The sequence below is a fragment of the Gambusia affinis genome, linkage group LG23, assembly GCF_019740435.1.
Source record: "Gambusia affinis linkage group LG23, SWU_Gaff_1.0, whole genome shotgun sequence".
NCBI lineage: Eukaryota > Metazoa > Chordata > Actinopteri > Cyprinodontiformes > Poeciliidae > Gambusia > Gambusia affinis.
In genome coordinates this window covers 14,725,337-14,749,249 of record NC_057890.1, presented here as the reverse complement: position 1 = coordinate 14,749,249, position 23,913 = coordinate 14,725,337, and the positions used below count along the sequence as shown (strand labels likewise).

General features: G+C 38.5%; 1 protein-coding gene across 2 annotated transcripts in view; it reads left to right on the top strand.

The window, feature by feature from the left end:
* Nucleotides 1-23,913, top strand: part of LOC122826248 (ankyrin repeat and BTB/POZ domain-containing protein BTBD11-A) — a 168,259-nt gene that overhangs the window by 72,972 nt on the left and 71,374 nt on the right. The gene's annotated exons all lie outside the window — the stretch shown is intronic.

The following is a 23,913-nucleotide window of genomic DNA, read 5'->3' as shown; positions in this document are numbered from 1 at the left end:
TCGTTGTTGTTCTTTTACAGTTATAGTAGTTGGAGCGGTTTTTAAGAATTTATAAGTGATGTTTAATCGGCTCTTTTAATCAGACATCATCAACAAAAGAAGTTCCTGATTGGTTTAAATCTGTAATTCACAAATGATTTGTTTTCAAAATCAAGTGCTGAGAAATCATTATTTCATGAACATTTTTTAGTGGCATACCTCCAGGTTCAGTTCCCGGTCCGTTTCTTTGTAGCTTAAAGCTAAATAATTTGCAGTAATTATGTCATGACGCAGGTTTCTTGTATTCTGGTGACACGTTTGCTTTTGGTTGCATCAGTTTCAACTCATACATTTTCTGCTAGATGCTCTCGCACCGATCAACAAAATTGTCCAGAAACCAAAACGTTTCCTCTGCAGGTGCAGTTCATTTTCTACTGAAACTTTGGTTATGGTGCTGCTGTTGTCCGTTTTATATCAATCAGGGGAATATTCATAAGCATGACTTTGCTCTGAATCTATCCTGCAGTAAATTAGGGTTAGAGGATTTTTTTCCCAGCTTGCAATCATAAAACTTTTTTCATAATTCACACCTGAAGTTGGTTCTCTGCGACAGCGGCTTGGTTCTCTGACCTGCACATCCTCCGCGTTTCTCATTTGCGCATTTCTGCCCAGCATTCCAATTAAACTGAATCTTTGTTGTTTTTTTCTTCAAATAAGTAAAGTATAAACACAATTATTCAGTATCACATTTCCTTTCCGTTTGTAATTAACCTCCGCTTGACCCTGCAGCGATGACTGCAACTTGCCTGATAACCGGCAGTGAGAAATAATCCCAACGCTGTGGTTGTTACGGGGAAGAGAGGAGGGAAAAATTATCGATTTCTCTGCAGGTTGGGATGACAAAAATCATTCAGCGCATCCAGCCGGAGTGGACACTGCCTGCAGGGAAACATGCATTGATCTCCCTTTACAAGACAACTTTATCACTGGATCGCAGAGCGTGACACAGAAATGTTTTGTTGGGGCCGATTCATCTTTTACAGAGTTACAGTTACATTTGCTGGCTGGGTTTGTAAAAGTAAAACTCTGCAGTTAATTCAGCTGACGGTTGTGAAGTATTTGCAACGTATTATTTGTTTCTCTTCTTACTAATTTTTTTTAAAAAGCCGTGGTATTTTTATTAGCAGAAATGAAAATACTACAAGTTGCTGCAGATACTTTTAAAGGTCTCAGTTATCAGATTTAGTGCCATCTAGTGGCAATGTTGTAAATTGCACCTAACTAGGTGCAATTTACCTTAATAATTTGACTACGTTCACATTTATTTAGTATAATTTTCTCTTGAGTTTTAGAAGGTGGACAGTTTTGAATATGGATGAATCTTACATGTTATTTTAGCTGTTTTTGAATTTTTTCGCTCAAATTAAATTTTGATTATCGACCTTGTGTTTGCATGGGTAGTGTGGGGTTAATTTATCTTTTTTCTTTTTAATTAATAACCAGTTTATTCTGCACTGTTGTCTTTCAGTTTCAACACTCTGTCTGATATTCATGAATGTTGGAGTTGATCTTTTTGCAAAATAATTTTTGCAATGGTTTCTGATTGATTTATTCTAAAGTGTTTATTTCGTCATTCTGCACTGTTTATTTGTGTTTGTTTTATTTTCCTATCAGTCGACTCCGAGACCATTCCGAATGAAAACATTCCCTAATATTGCACGCATAAAAGCATCCATTTCAGCAACATGATCTCACAATGCGGCATCAGTTTTGGCGTCTGATGCCAAAACTGGCATCAGACGCCAGGATGAAGAAGCAGGAGCTCCTTCATCCTGATCCGCCCGCCGTCAGCGCTGCCTGTCAGCCAGAGTTACGGCCCAGACTTATGGGGAATCCCTTCGCCTTGGCTGGGCTTTTCTTCCTTCCCTTCCTGCCTCCTTGCCTTAGATCACCCTGAGCCTTTCTTTCCCTCAATCTCATGGCAGCTATTAAGTGGGGCAACGCGGGCTGCAGCCATGCATGGCAACACAGCCATCTAATCCTCCTGCTGCTGTTTGAAGGGATGGAGCAGAGGCAGCCGCTGTGACCTCAGAAACTACTGTTTTCTCCTTTCATCCCCAGTGAGGGGAAACAGAAATCTCCATAAATGTGCACTTAGTTCTATTAATGCTCCTCTAAAAGCTGCAGAAACTGTAGTTTGTAAGCAGTGAACTTAAATCTGAGCCAGAAAATGTTAAAATCAATCTCACTGCTTGAGTTTGGAGCTACCTGTTTGTCTGGTCTGTGTTAATTTAAAGCGCTATCAGTATTCACAGAAAGGTCCTTTTGCCAGATGACTGCACCAAAACTCACTGGCAGAAACTGACCATGAACGTTCGTCTGTATCATTTATTTCATATTTTCTGTGTTCTTGAATTAAACTTAAAGGTTAATCACTTAAAACGTTAGAAATTGGTGAATGTTGCTGACTGGTTTGTCTGATAAGGTGATGTTATTGCAGATTAGTTTTATTGGACTACAAAGATTCATCTGGAAACAACTTCAGATCATATTTTAATGCTTCTAGTCTTTTTTTTTTTTTTTTTTTGGTATTTTGCAAACATCAAGGCCAACAATCTTTAAGATAATTACTTGTTATGTTCACAATCCCATTCCAAACCTTTGGCTGAGGCTTTCTGTGTCCAAGCAACAACAATATTTTGTAAATTTAGGTTCATTCCTGCCATTTCAAGGAGGAATGAACAAACCACCAAACACTACAACATTAACAAAGCAGAAGAGTTACGTCCCAGTGGGAGACCTAAGAAATCGCTGATTGGACAATAGGCATGAATACGTATTCGCTGAGTCCTGCTGTGTGGATTAATTTCAACGGATTTACTGTACATCGTGGACCCACTGCCTTCATGTTATAGCAAATGCACATTGAATTATAGAATTGTGTGAATGTGTTCATGAATACATCACTGTAAAGGTGTGTTTGTGTTCATCAGTAAAAACGATTTATCAGAATCAGCTGTATCAAATGTAATTATTCTGCCCCAAAACAATTAAATAATCACAACAAAAAATTAGAAACGTTGAATTAGAAAAATTAGAAGCGCGACTCGCGTTTGGAGGCCCTGAGTCCTCGACGCGGCCGTCGCGGGTTCGATTCCCGGACTTGTCGACACTTACCACATGTCCTCCCCCCTCTCAGTCCCCCTTTCCTGTCAGCCTACTTTCAAATAAGGGACACTAGAGCCCACAAAAGACCCCTAGAGAGGTAAAAAAAAAAAGCACCGTCGTCCAATCAGCGATCTCTCAGGTCTCCTACTGGGACATTTCGTTTTGTTAATGTTGTAGTGGTTTGCACCTCAGGGCCACCGTAGAAACGGGGTTGATAATTGGTTCGCTCCGTCGGTAAAGCAGCACCTCTGCAGGCTTTAGCATTTACTAGAACTAGTCTAGCAAGCTTTACCATTTCATCAAAGCGTTACAGAGGAGTATCTCTATCTTAAATCGTTGTAAATGCTTGTTTTTTCTTCATAAATTAAAGTTTGATAAATCCCAAATTGTTTATTTTTTTTTAAAAAGTGAAAATTTAATAGCAAATAAAGTTGCTTAAAGGAAATACTTTGTATTTTGTTCAGAAATTAACACCTCTAACAGTCCAACTTAATTATTTTCTTTTAAAAAAATAAAATAATCCTGATTCCCTTCAATCAGCAACTTTTATGTTTGTTGTCTTCCTTTGCTTATCACCGTGTTTCCGCTCACTAATACACACAGACAGTTTTATTCAGCCTGCTTCCCACAACAAGACCTGATGTGTTAAATTGCTTTCTCCGGAAAAATTAAAAGTCAGCAGGATGTCATGGCAAGGCGCAGAGTTACCAGCCTGTCTCATTTTCCTCTCATGAATGTGGACGCACATACCCGACTCATGCTCCTGTGGGTTTGTTATCACACTCGTCTTGCACCTGTCAGCCGTCCTGGTAATTATTTATGCTTAATAACAAATCCACAGGATTATTTTTGCCCCTGACATTTTATTTGGTAATATCAGATGACTTCATTTGGTGGCAAAATGGAGGATATTAAATGGGAAGACATGACACTCTTCAATATGGGTAAATGATACGCTATTCCGTATTTTACCACTAGGAGGAGCTTTTAGGGGCCTATTTCATGGAGTTTAACATTTTGTGTCTTTTATTAGTATAAAGAATAATCTTGCTGACCAATACAGATTAGAAAAAAAAATCCAGGTCTGTCTGTGTATCTCAGGGTCGCGATTTTGTGTTTTGGACCTATAATCCCTTTTTTATTTTCATAGCCTACCTTAAACAATTTATCACATTCTTTCCTTTTTTTCTCCTTTGCAGGTTTACAGGAAGTTTTTTCTTTATCATCATAGGCCCACCAGTAATCGAGATTCTTGACTTTTCTAAGTCACCCGGTAGTAGGACTGAAGGTATCAGGATATAAGCTTTTCGTATCAGTCGATATCGATAATTGTTGATTAGTATTTTTGTTTTCAATGTCTAAAAAATTGTTTTACACAAATTTCACTCCACGCTGTTTATTTTTTAAAAATTTTTAAGCAGTTATGAGGCAAAACCTTAAACTGCTTCTGCGCCATTTACTCAGCCGGGGCCGTTACTAGGCAACCAAAGAATTCATGAGTTGCTAGGTAGCCAGAGAAAGTGTGAGTTAGTTGAGTAGCTAAAGCTTTTCCTCTGCCTACATCTCCCAGAATGCTGTTCACTTCTTGATCGGCATTCAGTGAAATTATTAGACGTTGTATTATCTACTGATATTAATCACCTGCCAATTATTAATTTATTGTCCAAGTTTAGATTTAGTTTAAAAAACAAAAATTTTACCAAGTATTTTGGTTCCATTTTGAGTGCAAATATCTTAGTATGCTTGAAAAAAGGCATTTTACCAGGTTATAAATTAGATAATCTGCTCGTGAAACTAGTTCTTTTTCATTAAAATTCAAGAATTATTTACTTGGAACAAGCTAAAGGTTACCGTACTTGTAATTTATTCTTGTCTTAATTCAAGTGTACTGAGATACTTGAACAAGAAACTAAACCAAAGACAATTGGTGTTTTTGCAGTTTAGAAAACACTGCAAAACTGCAACATCGCAATTTTCTGCTGTAGCAACAGAAAATTATATAAATTTGGGTTAATCTAATTTATACAAAGAATTGAAGATGGGAATGTTGTTTGTCGATGCTCATTCAAACCAAAGACTGTGGGAGGTTTCAGTTTGGACTTATTTATGAAACAAAACAGCAAAGAAAGGCTGGGATCCTCCATCTTTTATTGTGTTTATTGCAACCAGAGGTTGACAGAGTATTCAAAAATAGTATTGCAAAAGCAGCCATTCCAAAAAATGGATGGACCAAATTATAAAGTTAAGTGAAAATTTTGGTATTTTAAGAACCAAAATGACAATAGTTCATATAAGTAACAAAAAATAGCAAAATCAGGCAAAACAACATTTTTCAAATCAGTTTTTTACACTAAAAAACTGCAGGTGTGTGTCTGGTGAATCTTTGGTTAAAACTCGTTTGTTCTTCATTCAGTGGGTCGAGAAAACAGAAATTTTACTCAAGTAAGAGGAGAAATACTTCACAATAGATTAACTTAAGTAAAAATAAAATGTACTGCATAGTAAAAATACAGATAAAGTAACTTTTTCAAAAAAGTAAACACAACTAGTTACTACCCACCTCTGTAAAGAACTCTGTACCAAAGGAATTGAATAATGAAGAAACCAAATCACCTTCTAATTCTTTTAATTTCATCCAATATCAAAAGCTACGTGGTTGAAATATAGAAACAACTGGAAACAGAAACCAATGTCAGACTTGTAAGAGTGTCGATACGTCATAATAAAGTTACTGTAACTAGTATTCAGTATTCGTGTTTACACATGATTTTGGCCCGGTTCTCTCCAAATAATCCCTGCAGATAAAATCTTCTAAGTGAATTTCACTGCGCCCTTCTTCTCCTGTCCTCTGCCCCGACAGAACCGCTTCTAACCCAACAAACGGCGTGTTTATCAGATCAATCTCTTCTTTCTGCGGCGCACGCGTCCGACAGACCCCCCGCTGCAGCACAGCTGAGAACGCTGCGTGTTTCCTTTCATGCCAACACTCCTCTGCGAGCGGCTGGAAGCAGGCGGAGTAGGAAGCGTGCCCCTGATTACAGTGAGCCCCCTCTGAGCCGTGACCCCGCCTGACCTCGGCAGCGCTCCAGATCTGCTGACGAGGGCGGCTCTTTCTGCGGGCCAACGTCCAGGCGGTGGGGGGGGGCGTCGCTCTGTGAACAGCTCCCTCGTCACGTTGCGGCCTGTAATTTACCTGGCAGCTCGTTCAGCGTTACGTAAGACGTCCCAGAGTTGCAACGGCCGAAGAGAAAGCTGTAAATCTGTGTGGAGGAAACGGGCCTGGAGGAATTTTATTCTTAAAGATCCTAATCCTTCGAATTCATCTTTAAAAGAAACAGAAAAGGTCAGATGATGCGCAACGTTTCCTTCACACTTGGTAGAAGTTGTTTTAGCTTTTTTAAGTCCATTTTTTTACTGCCACACCTTTAAATAAAGGGAAGAGTCAAAAAGATGATTATCAATCTAATTATCAACTCTTGCTTCATGTAAATTGATTCCATGTGTGAGTTCTTTGGATTTTTCATAGTTTAATATTTTATTTTATCTGTCTTGTCCTAATGAGGATACTGTGTTTGAGTCAGTGCTTTGGGGAATCTTTTAAAACACCGCTCCAGCTGTGAAGGCAGCATTATGCTGTGTGGAAAATAGACTGATGCACTTCATGAAATCTTGAGAAATATTTCATTTGAGAAATACCGAATCAGTTTGGGTGCTAATGGTTTTAACAAACAGACATTAGCAGTGATTATATTACAATTATGCTCAAAACTTTGTTTATATTCCACTAATGTCGGAAAAACACAATTTTGCAATTCCTGTTCACACAATAAATAATCAAGAAAACATGCTATGACATCATCTTCCTACCACTTCCTGTTGTCTTCGTGTTCTTCTTCATGGTTTGCGCCACTGGCGACGTCCGATTGTAGATCAAAAGTGTGATGCCAAAACTTTTTATCAAAAAAGTTATTTTAAAAAATTGTTGAAACATGTTTCTACTAAGCAAATGTATTTTCTAAATGCCATATTGCATAATTATATAATCAATGGAAAAGCAGCTAACGAGGCTAATAACTGTTGTGGAAGAAACGTTCTGATTTCAGCTTCTTACTAAATATGTGATCAGATCTCAAAACTGAAAACTGTCGCAAAACACTGCGAGAAGTTTGTGACCAAACTAATCTAATTTGTGCTTTAGAATATTGATGATGAATACTTTATTGATCCCCAAGGGGAAATTCAAGCTACATGATTCTTAAACTTCTGGGATAAAATAGTGATTACTGTGGAAACCTTTTGGATCTTAAATCTGCAGCAGTTCATCCCCATGAAACCAAAATCCCCCAGAGCGTTTACTGCGCTGATGCATCACTGGTGGGGCGTTAAGCCCCTGCAGGTGGAGTCCTGTCTTATTCCGAGGGGATTCGGCAGCAGATGCCCCTGGAGCCGCCTCGCTGTCCTGTCGGCCATCTTGACCGGACAGCTGAGCGCCACCTTCCTGTGTCCTCCTCCGGTTTGTTGCCTCAAGTGTTTTTTGCTTCAATTTTCATGTCGAATCGTTTTATTTGTATTTCTGTTCTCACTTAGTATCACAGCATATATGTTGTTTGTATTTGTTTTTTTTAGCTTTCTGCTGCTGCTGTGGTGTTCTCCATAATCGTTCATCCATTTTGTGAAGCACTTTTAGTATATTGTTGCAATTTATACTCAAAGATTATTTTAAGCTTGTGCAGCATTTATAGAGGAGCTCTCAGGTATTCACAGGAGTCCACTGTAGCTGTTTATTTTTTAGATTTTACTCTAACAGATTTGTTTTCTCTTGGTTAAATAATAATGGATTCATGTTGAATTGAGAGCAGATACACTGCAAAAACACAAAATCTGTCTATTTTCTGCTGTAAATACTTTAGTTTGCTCGAATTAGGACAAAACTTGAAATAAGTTGAAACATTTATCCCGATAAAAGTTCTTAATATCAGTTGATATCGATAAATTTTTATTAGTTTTTTGTTTTAAAAAACTGAAATTCATTCAAAGTGACATGATTTTTTTCTGTCTCATCCACAATTCCCTCTCGAACTCTTCTACTCATTTTCTCCTTTCACGTTTTCAATCTTTAAGAAGTTACGGTAAAACGTGAAACGGCAGCTGCGACAGTTACTCAGCGGGTTGTTGCTAGGGAACCATAGAATGAGTGAGTGAGTTGCTAAGCAACCAAAGAGTGAGCGAGTCAGTCCCCGCCACCAACTTTGTTTAGCTTTACGTGAGAGGTTGAACGCCGAACTTGTTTTAATTTTGGGCCAAATCAAAAATCTGAATGTTCTTAAAGGGCCGGTTGTGCCAGAATGCGAGAATGTGTTGATAAAACCCATTAAACTGTTAAAATATTGATAAATAGCTGTTTGTTTCAACTTTCAATAAGTGTTTCTTAAGATTAAATATTGAACATCAAAATTAGAAATGTTTGGAAGGAATTTTTAAGAAATTTGCGCTGATGCGACTATTTATTAAAGACCTCATTAATCACTTGACTTCAAGTAAGATTGAGGCAGCAGTCTGTTAAACACAATGTTTTTGATCAATTTTGAGAAAAATGTTCAGTAAGATCATAGAAAAATGTGGGGATTTGTTGATTTAGTGTGAATTTTGAGGATTTGTGAAAAACTGTAGGGACTTAATTGACGTAAATTACAATCTAATGGGCCGCATAAAAAGCTGCAGCGGGCCGGATTTGGCCCCCGGACCTCCAGTTTGACACATGTGACTAAAGGCTTTGAATATTCAGATAGTTGAATATTCAACCAAAAATTACCTACTGATGTTAATCAAATGTTTATTGTGACATTGGTTTATTTTCCCTTTAGCTCTAAGCTGACTTACCAGTAACTTTTGAGCAAGAAATAGAAACCTAATATTGTTTTTCTTAAGGTACAGACTATTTTGCTTATCACAAGACATTTTACATGTAACTTTTTCATCAATATAAAGGAATTATTTCTTAAAACAAGTTACTTGTAAGTTAGTTTTATGTTAATTTAAGTGTACCAAGACATTTGCACTAGAAACTAGACTAAAAATGTTTGTAGCATTCTGTGGTTTTGCAGCGTTTTCATGTCCGTTGCTGTGGCTGCGCTATCAGAGCGCTCGCTACTTGAACACCTGCAGCGACGGTATTATGAGAGGTTTTTGATCTGCTCTTATCGTTTGAGGCGGGTGGGGCGGCTCGGGTCAATCAGAGGTGGGAGATAAACGCCGTCTCAGGAAGACGTCCCGTCTGTGATCAGGGAATCATCTGGCTCGCTAAGCACTCTTTGAAGGCCAAAGCAGAGTCTCTGAAGCGTGTGGATGTAGATCAGATCTGCTGGTGATTCAGATTCTCCTTTTGTCATTTGAAAACATTTTTGATCTCTCCGGACTGAGTCACACACACAGAGTGGGACTTTGGAGAATTTACTGGCTATATGATCTTGGGTTCTTGGGAGAATACATAGTTCTATGTATTCTCTGCTTTTAATGTGCTTTATAACATTATTTTTCAAATTCTGATTCAATAGAAACTTGATTTTAAAGCTACAGACATCATAACTTTATCTACAGATAAAGATAAAGGATTTTGAAGTTGATATTTGGTTGCTGGAGCGAGGAGAGGAGGGGAGGAGAGGAGAGGGAGAGAGGAGGAGATAGGAGAGGAGATAGGAGGGGAGTGGAGAGAGGGGATAGGAGAGGAGGAGCGAGGAGAGGAGGGAAGGAGAGGAGAGGAGAGGAGAGGAGATAGGAGAGGAGATAGGAGGGGAGAGGAGAGGAGAGAGGAGAGAGGAAAGGAGAGAGGGGATAGGAGAGGAGGAGCGAGGAGAGGAGAGGAGATAGAAGGGGAGAGAGGAGAGGAGATAGGAGAGGAGATAGGAGGGGAAAAGAAAGGAACCAAAGAGTCATGACGACTAGAGGAAAACTTCACGACTTTTAACTGTTTAAAAACAAAGAACCAGACAGACAGGTGATGAGCGACAGGTGTGCTGCTTCACTGATTACTCAGGTGTGACAACGTTCATAAAATCATACCAACAGAAATATCTCTGGTTCATGAAAGCTACAACATTAAACTTTATTTTACTTTAGTTTTTTTTTATATTAAACCAGTCAAGCGAAGCCACAAGTAACCAGTTTAATCCCAGTGTTTTCCTTCTTCTGCCGGGTTAATTCGAGTTTCCATGTTGTTTTCAAAATGTTTTTAAATAATAAATCAGTTGGAGCCTCGTTTCATTTCTGAGGCCTGCAGACCAGATGCTTGTTGAAGCACAGATGAGCTTTTTGGATGAGTCCTAATCTCCCTTTTTACACACGCAGGCTTCTTGTTGTGCTTCTTAAACATTGCAGTGAAGACAAAACCCTTATAACAATAGAAAATATTTAAAAACTTAACGGATGTTCCACTGACTTGACATCAGCCACCTAAAATCGGCTCTCAGCAAATTGAATTAACGCAAGATTCTGAGAATTAAGACACAATCTGTCGAACATCGATCAGGAGAAAGCGAGATAAAAAAAATCTCTGTAAACACTGAGGCTGAGATAATTTGTTTCCGGAGGGGATCAGGTCTGATCTTCAGAATAATATCCAACCCACAGACCCAAAACAGACGCCAAGAAGAGTTTCTTCTTCTTCTCCAAACTGTTTACCTTCTTCCTTCTCCAAAAATACGATAACTAGAGTTATTTGAGGATAAGCCGAGCTTCTCCAACGTGTGTGTGTGTGTGTGTGTGTGTGTGTGTGTGTGTGTGCGTGTGTGTGTGTGTGTGTGCGTGTGTGTGTGTGTGTGCGTGTGATTCTGCAGAGAAACTTAGAGTTATATAAGTCCTCCACCCTTTCAGGGTATGCAGAGCCAAATCAGCACATTCAGGACAGGAGGATCCTTCTGGAAAATCCTTAAACTAAAATATTAATACTCTGCTTCCAGAAAAAAAAATGTAATTGCCCAAATTGATTTTCCTTTCCTGCAGAAATGTCCAAAATATGCGCAGTACATTAACTTGAGAGGAATCTGCAACATGTCAGGATGGAAGAGCACAGAAATAAAACAACTTCTTGGTTCCGTTTCTTTAATTTTTTCTGTGAGGAGAGATTGGGAGGATCTGAGGCTCATTAAAGGATGGAGCTGTCTGCGGCTTTCTGAGGAACTTACTGTGTGTGTTTTGGTGAATAATGAGGTGAGGCGATGCCAGTAAATTAATCTCTCAAACTGCCTGAAGTTGCTTTAATGGAGCTTTTTGTCTCAAGAAAACATTTTCTATCTTCAAAGAGAAAAACAGCTTGGAAATTAAAGAGTTGGGAAGCAAAAAGAAGCTTTGACTTCACAATTATTCCTCATTTTCTCTTCTTATGGTGTGATACAATTAAAAAGATTAATAATAACATTGATATCTTTGAATTACAGTGATTGGTCAAAATTTTGAAAGTATTGTTGGAAAGGGAAACCAAAAAAAGAGGAGATGCATCAGTTTCATTCATTTCGTCTTTACAAAGAAAAATCCAACAAAACTGAGCTTTAAAATAATCCGTCTAATATTCCCCTAATCTAATCCCAGTTTAACATACTTTTAAATTAGAGCAGATGTTTGTATTTGTGTAAATGTTTGCAGCGCTCTCTAATGAAAGCTCAGCTGATTGTCTATTAAAGGTGTTTACGAGAAATTAGATGTTTATATAATCTGATGTGAAGGTGACGTCTGTGCGCCTTTAAGAAAGCGAATAAATAAGCTAAAATAATTCAAAAATGCTTCATGAAACAGACTGTGCTTTGAGTCTCCAGCTCATATGAAACATGTGGTTGAAGCAGCTCCGTATAAGTGCTGGTTTTCTCCCACTGTGGTCCAGTTAACCCAGTATCATGGTGCTCTAATTACCCAGTTTGGTTTGGTTTCGACTCAGAGATTTTAAACATGCATGTGGGATTCAGTCAATCAGCAGAGAACAAACTACAAGATTTCATTTTGTTTTTTTATTTTTCTCTGCTCCCCTCACATCCACATGCGTCTCTTCGTCTCTTCTTCTCCTCCGTGTATATATTTACAGATGTTCTATGTATATCTGCTGCTAAATGCGTGGATGAGGTCAGACGTAGGAGCCAGACGGCGGGCGGCCTTTCCGTCCACATCTGCGGCCGGGGCCGTTCGCTCAGGAGGAACCGAGGCCTCAAACGTAGAAAAGAGCTGCTTTATGTTTACAAGAGCTTCTCTGACTGACCCAGCTTACTAATTGGGTGGTGTTACATAAGCTGGAGTTCCCCAGTGCCCTCAAAAAGGATGCAGCGTATGAGGCTGGCGGTTTATTAGAGCAGCAAATGTTAAGCAGCGGGATGAAAAAGGAGGAAAATGTCTAATTTTTTCAGTTGCACTTCCTGTCAGGTTGTTGTTTTTCAAAGCGTCGAGCCTGATTGTGTCCGGTTTTAATTGGCAGCAGCGTTTTTCTCAGTGGACAGTGGATCTTTTCCCAGGAAACATTTTAAGACATACACCTTTTATAGGTTTGAACCTTTTATTGAACGCATTTAAACTGTTTTTTTGTTTTTTTTTAGACAAAATGCTGCAATAATTGTGGAAAACTGACGTTAAGTAAATGTAAAGCGATGCTGCAAAGGAGTTTTAGGTTTTCCTAATCATTTTGTTCTGCGGTTTCTGAACGTTTATTTGGTCTTAAGCTTTTACGTCCTAAATTTCAAATCTCCACCTGGTTATTTTTTGCTTATTTTAATTGTATGAAGTTCCTTAAATGTCCTGTGAGTGAATATATTTGCCCATAGCAAGTTATTTTCATAATTTACCATCTATTAAAAGAGTGTTTCATCAAATTAACTTCACTGCCTGCTGCAGCGGAAGTGAAATTACCGTAAAAACCTGATATTGGCTGAAAGTGCAACGTCTCCCGTTTCAGAAACTAAAAAAGATGTTCAGGTAGCGCAAAGTGTGGAGGAGTTATGGTGCTGCAAATTTTGCTGGATCGTCCCCGACATGTTCAGTCTGGAAGGGCTAAGCACATTAAACTGCTTTTTTTTTAAACAAAATGCTGCAGTAATTGTGCAAAATTGATCTTAACTAAGTATAAAGAGGTTTAAAACTGAAAGATTTACAGGAAATCAAACATTTTTGTGAAGATTTGCGTGTCAAACTTAAGGCCTGGGGGCCAAATCCGGCCCGTTGTACGTTCTTATGAGGCCCAATAAACTCTAAGGACACATAAATAGAGCTTTCAAGATTACAGTTATGAACTTAAATTTTATTTTATCTGTCAAATCAAAGCAGTTCTGATCTGTATTCTGCCAGATTACATGATTTTCAACATGATTTAACTTTTAGAAGCATTTATTGAATACCGAGATAGCTGTTTTTAATATTTTAACAATTTGTTAATGGATTTTATCAATACGTTCTGGCACAGCCGGCCCTTTAAGAACATTTGTTCTTAAAGCGTCAAACTCCACAATCAAGGAGTTTGACGCTCTTCATTTTAAAAAAAGACTAAAAATGGACCCAAGAAGTAAAATAAAAGCAGAACACCTGGAGGCAACTGAAAGCTGCAGAGCGACGTCTCGAGGAAATCTTGATCAGAACGGATCACAGAAAACTTCCTGCTCCTGTAGATCGTAGCGCTGAACTCGGATCTCCTCTTCTAATATTTGAACTCCTCTCTGTAATCAGTTGCTGAGCAGCTCGGTTTTGTATCTTTCATATCTTTGAATTTGGTTCATTTGTTGCGGCTGCCTCCCAGCTACTCTCTCCTCACAGCACCGCACTTCCTGTTGCATCCAAAACGAAGCTGTCGCACGCGGCTGATCTTAGCAGGACGTGGTGCGCATAAATCAGCTGAAAATAGGAAAAAAACCTCAATATCCTGCTGGTGCTCTGTGCTAAATTCATTAATCCCTTTTTATTCCTCATTGTTTTCATTCAAAGTTGCTTAGAATATCAGCTGAACAATGGCTGACGTAGTTTGGTTTTTGATGCTTGCTTTACTTTGAAGTGAAAAAGAAAAAAGTGTGGATAAAAAAAGCAAACATTTCAGACGGCAGGTATTAGTTTTTGAAGTTTTACACTAAAACCAGTAATGAGAGCAGCAACAGTGAAGGTTGGAGGAGCCGAAACAAACTGTGTTGCTTTAGGAAAATGTGAAAAGTTGCTTGTTAAGCTCATAATTGTGTTTTGTTCATGGAAACAAGTGGAAGTGTTCAGTAATGCTTCCTGTTGTCCATAGCAGGGGTTTACAAAAGAAACCTAAAGCTGCAGTTTTTTAGAGAAAACAGTTAATTCAGTTATAAAATATCCAAACTTTTAGAGAATTTAAACAGCTAGATGTAGTTTCTGTGAAAGCTAAATCCAATTGATAGCAAAAGAATCTGTGTTTTCGTTTTATTTTGTAAGCTTTAAGAAAAAACTGTTATTTTGTTGCATTTGAGACTTGGATTGCCTGAAAGAAACTCAACTTTCCTGTGTTTTAGTCTAAAAATGTGCCAGTAGAGATGAAACCGGGGCAGACTCATTAAGTTTTCAGCCTAATTTTCACTATACATCTCCTGCAGTGTTTTATGAACAGGCCTGAATTTTTCATGACTCATTACAAGATTGTGCCTAAATTTGCAGCAAGTCCAAATTCATTTTGTCAAAACAGATTAAATTATAGGAGAAGGTAGCATGTTACTGGTTACTGGGGCTTAAAGTCTTTTTTGGTGAAATGACGGTATCTGAGAGGAAATATTTACTTTATTATAAATTCAGTTTTTGCTGTCAAACAGATTGTAAGTTAAGTGAAGCTCGTTAATTTGTAACAGCTACAACTGATACATATCAGATAATTATTAGATGATCAAATATTTATAATTAGAAAAATGTGGCATACCTCTGACCACTAGATGGCAGAGTGCTTCCAGTATGATTCTCCATCCTGTATGTGTTGAATATGCATCATCAGGCATTAGTTACATATTTATTCCATCTTGGTTGTGTCTACTACACTGTAAAACATTTGAGCTGCATTTAGTTGTGTCTACTATCTTCTACTCTTTAAGTCAAATAAATCTTTAGATTTTGAAACAAAATATGTGAGTTTGTGAAAGATAAACATACAGTAGTAAGTTGTTAGCTTTTAATTCATTCTGTTAAACCTCCAAGAGTTGAGTAAACTAGAGTTTATAGGGTAGCACTTAAAAAAACTGAAAGAAGAAAAAGACACGAGTAGGAACTCTTTCCCAGAATGCTTAGCGGCATGTTGTTGTATCCGGAGATGGAAGTGCGTTACACTGATCTGACTCTTGAAGATAAACGTTTATTTTAATATCCTGTTCACACTAAATGTTTTTGAGCTGAATTAATTGTGATGTTTAATAAAATTCATTATCATTGTAACTATTTCTGTTACAGTGCTGCATAAAGGAGCTTTAGGCTTTCATCATTGTTTTTTTCTGGAGATTCTGATCTTATATTTGGTCTTTTATGAATTGTAAATGAAACGAAAACTGTTTGTGCAGGAGATTAAATGATACAAGTGATACAAATGGAGTCTGTCAAAGAAGACATCACAGTATCATCAGCATAAAGGTGAAATTAACAAACAGAATTGACTCCAGAACAGAACCCTGTGGAACACCTTAGGAAATAGACAAAGAAAAACGCTCAGTGTTTCCTATTTATTTTTTCACTCTGTAATCTATCAGAAAGCTAGTTTTCGATCTACTTTATGAAAACCAAATGACAACTGTTGTGGGAGAACCGAGTGGTCAGTGGTGTCAAAATCATCAGAATGTTAAAATATTTTTGCTGCAGTGGGACTAGGTGTTGCTTTTACGCTTTGAATATAAAATCATATTGCAGAATATTACGCTCAATATTTGCCAGACTTAATTTTGCCCAAAAACTCATAGAAGACGAGGTGAATTATGTCTCATCTATTTTTTCACTACAAAATCAGCTGATATGAACAGAGTTGAAAAGACAAGGTGACTGGTACTCAACAGTACATTTGTCAGCTTATGAAACAAAGACACGTTTACTTTTGCTGCTAAAAAAGGAAAGTATCAGAGCTCAAATGACCTAAAAGAAACCTGAAATAAACTAGCATTAAATACATTTCTCCTTTTTACCAAAGCTTCATTTTTCTCACCCACAAATTATGTGCAAATGGACTCATCGCTCATTTGCACATAACTTCAGAAACATGTTGGCACTCAGGAAAAATAAAAAGTAAAAAAATCACAAAAACACAATGTAGGCATTTATTCCTGCAGAAGAACAGACATGGCATAACAAAACCCGGCTGGTATTATTATTTATCCTTCAAGTCGCGGCTTTTAAAAATAGAAAGGGCCTCGGAAAGTTCTGGCAAAGCTTCTCCTTCAGTGCAGGTGTTTTTCAGGGGATAAGAGGCTTTTTTAGGGTTTATAAGCTGTGGCTAAATGCTTCTTTTTTTAAAATGCAAAAATATAGCTGCTCATAAATGTTTGTTTACCTTCCTGGCTCCTTAGTTGAGTTAACGCCACCCAGGCGATGTCTGTGTCTGTTGCGTAACCTAGATGTGTAAAATCATCCGGTTAATGAAGAAAGTCTGTTAAAAACGAAACAATTCTTCATTTTTTTCAGCTTCTGGCTGCGGTCCAACAGCAATCTGGGAGGAAAACACCAGATTAGCTGGAGCAGTTCACTGCATCGTGACTGTGCAGGAAAAGAGATTACAATAAGAGGAACCTGTGAAAACACTGCTTTTTGTCTTTTTACAAAATGAGACACAGATTTAAGGTGCAGGAGAAAAAACGAGAGGACAACAAGAGATGAGGAGCCTCTTTAAGAGGTACAGTAATACTGCTGAAAGGCTAAAAAGAAGCAATGCATTTGGAATGAAGGGTTTTCAGGCGCTGCAGTCGAATAAGATCATCCCCAGTTGTTCCTCTGAGCTGTACTGACTTACTTTCAAATCAAGTTATTTATCCTGCAGCCTCATCAGGGCACCTAGAGCAGGGAAAGGTAGGAGATATTGTGCTAAAGCCCTGCGGAGTGTTCAGTAATTTATTGGAGCTGTTTTTCCTGTGAAATGAAAGTTTTTCTCCTTTTCTGGCTTGAAAAATAAGGAAAACTAATAATGTGGGACTCTCAAGATGGCTGCCACTATTCACAAACAAACAAACTAGATAGTTCATCTATTTTAGCTTTTGTTGTTATGCTAATTTCCTTTAACCTTTATTTTACTAAATATACTTATCTGTTTTATATTAAGTAAATTCTAAGTTTTGTATTTAAATTTTTTTCTGTTCACATTAAATATTTGGTTTGCTGTTGATGAGCGATATGTAGCAAAAAGTCTAGGACATTTTAGTTTTAAGGCTACATGCTAAGCTAACCGCTTCCTAGCATGTTTAAAGTTACTCACATTACATTAAACTTGAACTACAGCTTATTCAACCTTGGTCCCCTTTCCCAGTAAATTACTTTAGCCTCATTAGAAGAAAACACTGTGGCAGTCTGGTGTTGCGGTACCTGCAAAAATAAATATTAACAGTGGTCATTAATTTCAAATTTAGAGATTGACTGGAGTCATTATTTCCAAATCTTGACAGTCGGGGGTGAGCTGGATAATTAATGTGAATGTTTTGACACATCGGTACTCAGCAGCTCCAATGGTGCATATTAAGCAAGAGGAGACATATGATAATATCAGCTCAGTCTAATCCTCATATATATGATAATTACACCTGGTGTTACAACAGGCGTCGCCTCATTTTCATGGTCGCCGCTGTAAATGATTCTCAGCACGATTAAAACTCATTTCAGTGATAGTTAGATTTTTTTTTTTTCAACACCATCCCTGAAAAAAACGATACAAAAACACAGATAACTGCTGAATATAGTTAAAATCTCCCAGCTGTAATTGACGCAGATATTGTTTTTCTTGCTTATTTACGGCTTTACCAAGCGCAGCAGAGTTGAATTAATTGCTCTGTGCCGTTTTTTATTTTTCCTTTACGTTATTTTCTTGACTAGCAAACCCTTTCAAAGGTTTTTGTTATTTGAAATAATTTCCCATATGACATTTTGCTGTTAAGACAATTTTATTTCAGAGTCATAACTCATAACCAAGGGATACTGAGCTGTATTTGGTTAGGAGTCAACTTTCAGGCTCCCTAATGAGTCTAAAACCAACGTTTTAGACTCCGTTTAGCTCGTCTTTTTCATCTTTACTCTTGCTCTGCTGCTGCTATTTGCTGAAATATATTTGCACAATTTGAATGGCTTTCAAATGGTGGTTCTTATTTTATTGCAGCATTTTTGCGCAAAAGTTCAACTGAAAAGGAGGATAAAACAATTCAAGAACCTTCACATTCTTTTTCTTTATTGATGCACTTTTGATTAAATCTCACTTCACTCTGGCTTTCTTTTTTTCCATATAATAACCCCACAGTACATACGCTCATGTACATACTGTTCTACTTTATTTCCTCTAAAGTTCCCTTAAAACTGAAGTCGGATTCCTTGTTTGTGCTCTGAATCCTGGCCAGTAAAACTGATTATGATTCTAATGACACTTCTGAAATAAATAAGTCAAAGTTAAAATATAACACTTGTAAAAAGAAAACACAGAGCTGCCACAGCTACCAACGGCAACAGAAAAAAAGGGGGAGGAGCTGTCAGTTACCGGTTACTATGGTGACCACCAACCGCCAAGAGCAGCGCAACAGAACTTAAAACACCAACAAATGTCTGAAACAAATGTTAACTTGTTGACTAAACAAAATAAATTCACATAATATACAAACAAATTTTGATGAACTTGACATTTATAATATTGTTAAAATAAAACCTCCAGACAGGACGGACGCGTGTGTTTTGGTATTTTGTTAGCTAACCCTTTTAATTATGATTATATGTAAGTAGAGATAAAACTTTACAGATTAGTATTGCTATTAACCGTTTAAAATCTACATCTAGAAAATATCTGTTGCTTAGAGAAAGACATTGTGATGAATCAGTGTTGCTACGGCAACAAGCTTTTACTCTGGAAAGCTTCTTTGTTTTTACTTTATTCCCTTTTGGTTAGTTGTTCTGTATTCAGATTTAGGATCGATTGGTAGTTTAAATAATTTTCCAGTAGTTTGATTCATAATCCAGATGTTTTCCACATATTGATTCCATAAGTAAATCTCTATTTAAATGATCCATCATTTACACACGTTTGGCATTATTTTTCAGCAGAACTCAGAATTTATTCTGTATGTGTGTTTTAGTTTAATCCTTTTTTATGTGATTTAAAAAAAAAAATAGTATTTATTGAAGTGACCATAATGTGGTTTGTGTTGGCAGGAATGATTCAATTATACCCCAAAGCTTTTTCTTACAGAAAAAGGTTAGAAAAGGATAAATAAAACAACAAAGCAGAATAGATAAAATACAAAAACATAAATATGTCCTAAAACTGAAAATAATTAAATAAAACTAAATGCATTTAAAATGAAACTGATTATTTTAGACAAAGAAAATTTACAAATACTTTTACTTTAATTAAATAAACTAAAGGCATCTACTGTTAATATGAAACTAAGAAAAAAAGCATTCTTAGTTGTGAATAATTTCCAAATTATTACCTTAATTAACGTATTATATACTTCTGATCCCATAAATTTTTGAGTAATCTACGGAAGAAGATTAGGACCAAAAAGAAAAGTATTCGGACTTTTGATCTCAGGAGATTAAAGTCAAAATTCTGAGAAAAATGTCAAAATTATAACTTTTTCAGTGTCCCTAATCCTCTTCCTTAGAATCCAGAACTCGGCAACAAATGTAGAGTACTTCAAAAAACAAAAACAAGGAAAGTTTGTTTTACAGAAACAACTCCAGGGCAGAAGTGTTTCTGAGCAGCACAGAAATGTCATGTTGTTTCACTCAGAGGAGACAGCGGGTCGATCCTCCTGACTGACATGTGCGGCTGACAGGTGGGCCGGCTGTAAATCATCACAAACTCTCTCTGGTCTGAGATCAAACTGACCCGCTCGGCCTCGTTTCCTGCCACCCCTCCTTCAGCTGCAGCGGAGAGGAAAAGGAAGAGAAACTCGCTGACTTATACACAAACCTCTGCATGAATTAAACATGGAGACAATCCCAGGAACCCTGAGAAGATACACAAACAAGATGGAGAGCGGCGAAAACGGAGGAAGTCAAAATAAGGGTTTGACACCCGGCCCATCCTCTGGGTCGGCCAGAACGTAAATAAAAGAAACAAAACCGCAAATCTCCGCTCTTAGATCTAGAAGGTCAAATTTACAGCCTCCGAATCTGATGAAAACTCTACAGCAATGCTGCGGCGTCGTAAACCATTCCCTCAGGTTTCAAACAAACAGACGAATAAAGCAGATGGATCTTATCATCACTGCACCATGGCGTGTGTCACAGCCGAGGTGAGTAAACTGCTCCCACGCCGCAACCGTTTCATCATAAAAAATCCCAGCAGACACAGATACCACTTATTCAGAAAAAAAAACATGTCTGGTCTAGTGAATTAAATTAATTCCTTCAAGCAGTAAACAGGTATAAGGTGAATTTAGTTACAAGGCAGAAGGACTGAGTGACCCAGTTCTGAAGAGAAACTCCCTCACTACTGATATTTTCTAACCAAATCCTGGCAGGAAGCCTAAATCAGTGGGAGTTCAGGACAGGAAAAAACCAGCCTCAGCCTACAAATACAGAAAAAAGTAAACACATAGGTGAAATCCACGAGTAATCCCGCAAGCAAAAACCCCCGTCTTCCAGTCGGTGAGCATCTAAATCTGTGACACAAGAGGAGGATCTGAAAAGTCACAGTTTCCCTGCAGCATCCTCTGCAAACCCTCCTCCGCCGGCTGGCAGGGCTGTTTCCTAGCTACCTGACTCAGACAAGGCTCTGCTTCTCAAATTTACTGCGTTACCTTCAAGAAGCAAAGCCACTGAAATAATTTTCCTTAAACGTAAAGAAAATCTTACAAAAGAAGGACGATTATTTACTTGAAACAAGCTCCTATGTCTTCCTGAAAATGTACTTTTAAGTTAATTTAGTCTTTTTTTATAATGTACTAAAAAACTAGACCAACAACACTTGGTGAGATTTTGTGTTTTTGCAGATGAAAGCAAATAAAGCTGCGATGCTGAACTGGGATTGATTTCTCTCCCTTGGTTTGATATCCGACACACCTGCACTGTGATTGTCTCATTTTGTTGTAGTTCTGTTCAGCTAATTTGGGTTGAAAGCAGAGGAAAGGGGTCGGCGGCGTGGGGCAGTTTGGGTCGCTGCGTCCTGCTGACATGAGCGATCGTCATTCCCTGTTTAACCTGTAGCTTCAGACAGAAAGCGGCCGTATCGGCGCCATCCCACCTGACACCTGTAGTAAAAGGTGACAGAGGTCGAAGGAGGGGTCGCGTTTTTACCGAAGGATCCAGAACCCGCCTGACACTCTGATCCGTCACCCGTGGCTATGGGCGATGCGATGTGACAGACGGAGATGGCGTCCTGATCTGGAGCTCTGACCCGGGTTCTGGAGCGGCCGCCGGCCTCTCCGCGAGTCAGCACCAGCCGTCAGCGCCCGCTGTCAGCCTGACGGATGAGACGGCTCAGAGTTGGGGGCAGACTGCTTTCACCAGCCGCGCAGCAGAGCAGAGATGCAACGATGGCATTTCTCTAAAGCTGTAAGGCTCTGCAGATTCTCATCGCGCTCTAAGAATTAAAATTAACATAATTCATTCTCGTTGTAGACGTTTGGAGTTGGAGCTCCTGTCTGCATGAATGAAGTGAAACCAAAGGAGTCCAATAATGAATTCACTCTTTAAACTGTTTTGCCTTAATTTGTTTGGACAATTAAAGTACAGATCAGAGAAATTAAGAAAATACAACAACCAGCAACATGCAACCATGAACAACAGCAACCAACAACAACAACCACCAAGAACAACAACAACCATCAGCAACATGCAACCATGAACAACAGCAACCAACAACAACAACCACCAAGAACAACAACAACCAACAACCATCAGCAACATCCAACCATGAACAACCGCATCCAACAACAACAACCACCAAGAACAACAACAACCATCAGCAACATGCAACCATGAACAACCGCATCCAACAACAACAACCACCAAGAACAACAACAACCAACAACCATCAGCAACATCCAACCATGAACAACCGCATCCAACAACAACAACCACCAAGAACAACAACAACCATCAGCAACATGCAACCATGAACAACCGCATCCAACAACAACAACCACCAAGAACAACAACAACCAACAACCATCAGCAACATCCAACCATGAACAACCGCATCCAACAACAACAACCACCAAGAACAACAACAACCATCAGCAACATGCAACCATGAACAACCGCATCCAACAACAACAACCACCAAGAACAACAACAACCATCAGCAACATCCAACCATGAACAACCGCATCCAACAACAACAACCACCAAGAACAACAACAACCATCAGCAACATGCAACCATGAACAACCGCATCCAACAACAACAACCACCAAGAACAACAACAACCAACAACCATCAGCAACATCCAACCATGAACAACAGCAACCAACAACAACAACCACCAAGAACAACAACAACCAACAACCATCAGCAACATCCAACCATGAACAACAGCAACCAACAACAACCAACAACAGCAACCAACAGCCAAAAACAACTGCTACCTACAACCATCAGCAACATCCAACCATAAACAACAAAAACCAACAACAACAACCACCAAGAACAACAACAACCATCAGCAACATGCAACCATGAACAACAGCAACCAACAACAACAACCACAAAGAACAACAACAACCAACAACCATCAGCAACATCCAACCATGAACAACCGCATCCAACAACAACAACCACCAAGAACAACAACAACCATCAGCAACATGCAACCATGAACAACCGCATCCAACAACAACAACCACCAAGAACAACAACAACCAACAACCATCAGCAACATCCAACCATGAACAACCGCATCCAACAACAACAACCACCAAGAACAACAACAACCAACAACCATCAGCAACATCCAACCATGAACAACCGCATCCAACAACAACAACCACCAAGAACAACAACAACCATCAGCAACATGCAACCATGAACAACCGCATCCAACAACAACAACCACCAAGAACAACAACAACCAACAACCATCAGCAACATCCAACCATGAACAACAGCAACCAACAACAACAACCACCAAGAACAACAACAACCAACAACCATCAGCAACATCCAACCATGAACAACAGCAACCAACAACAACCAACAACAGCAACCAACAGCCAAAAACAACTGCTACCTACAACCATCAGCAACATCCAACCATAAACAACAAAAACCAACAGCAACCAACCAACACCAACAAACAACAACCAACAGCAACATCCAACCATGAACAACAATAACCAACAACAGCAACCAACAAACAACAACTAGCAACCAACAGCCTAAAACAACTACCTACAACCATTAGCAACATCCAACCAACAACAACCAACACCAACAACCACCAAGAACAACAATAACCAGCAACACCAACCAACAAACAACAACCAACCAACTAACAGCCAACAACTACTAACAACAACCGATAATACCATCAACTACCAAGAACAACAAACAACCAACAACTATCAACAACAACCAGTGCAGGAAGAGGCAAAAAAAGCCCAAATCCAATCCTTGAATATGCTTTAATCTAAG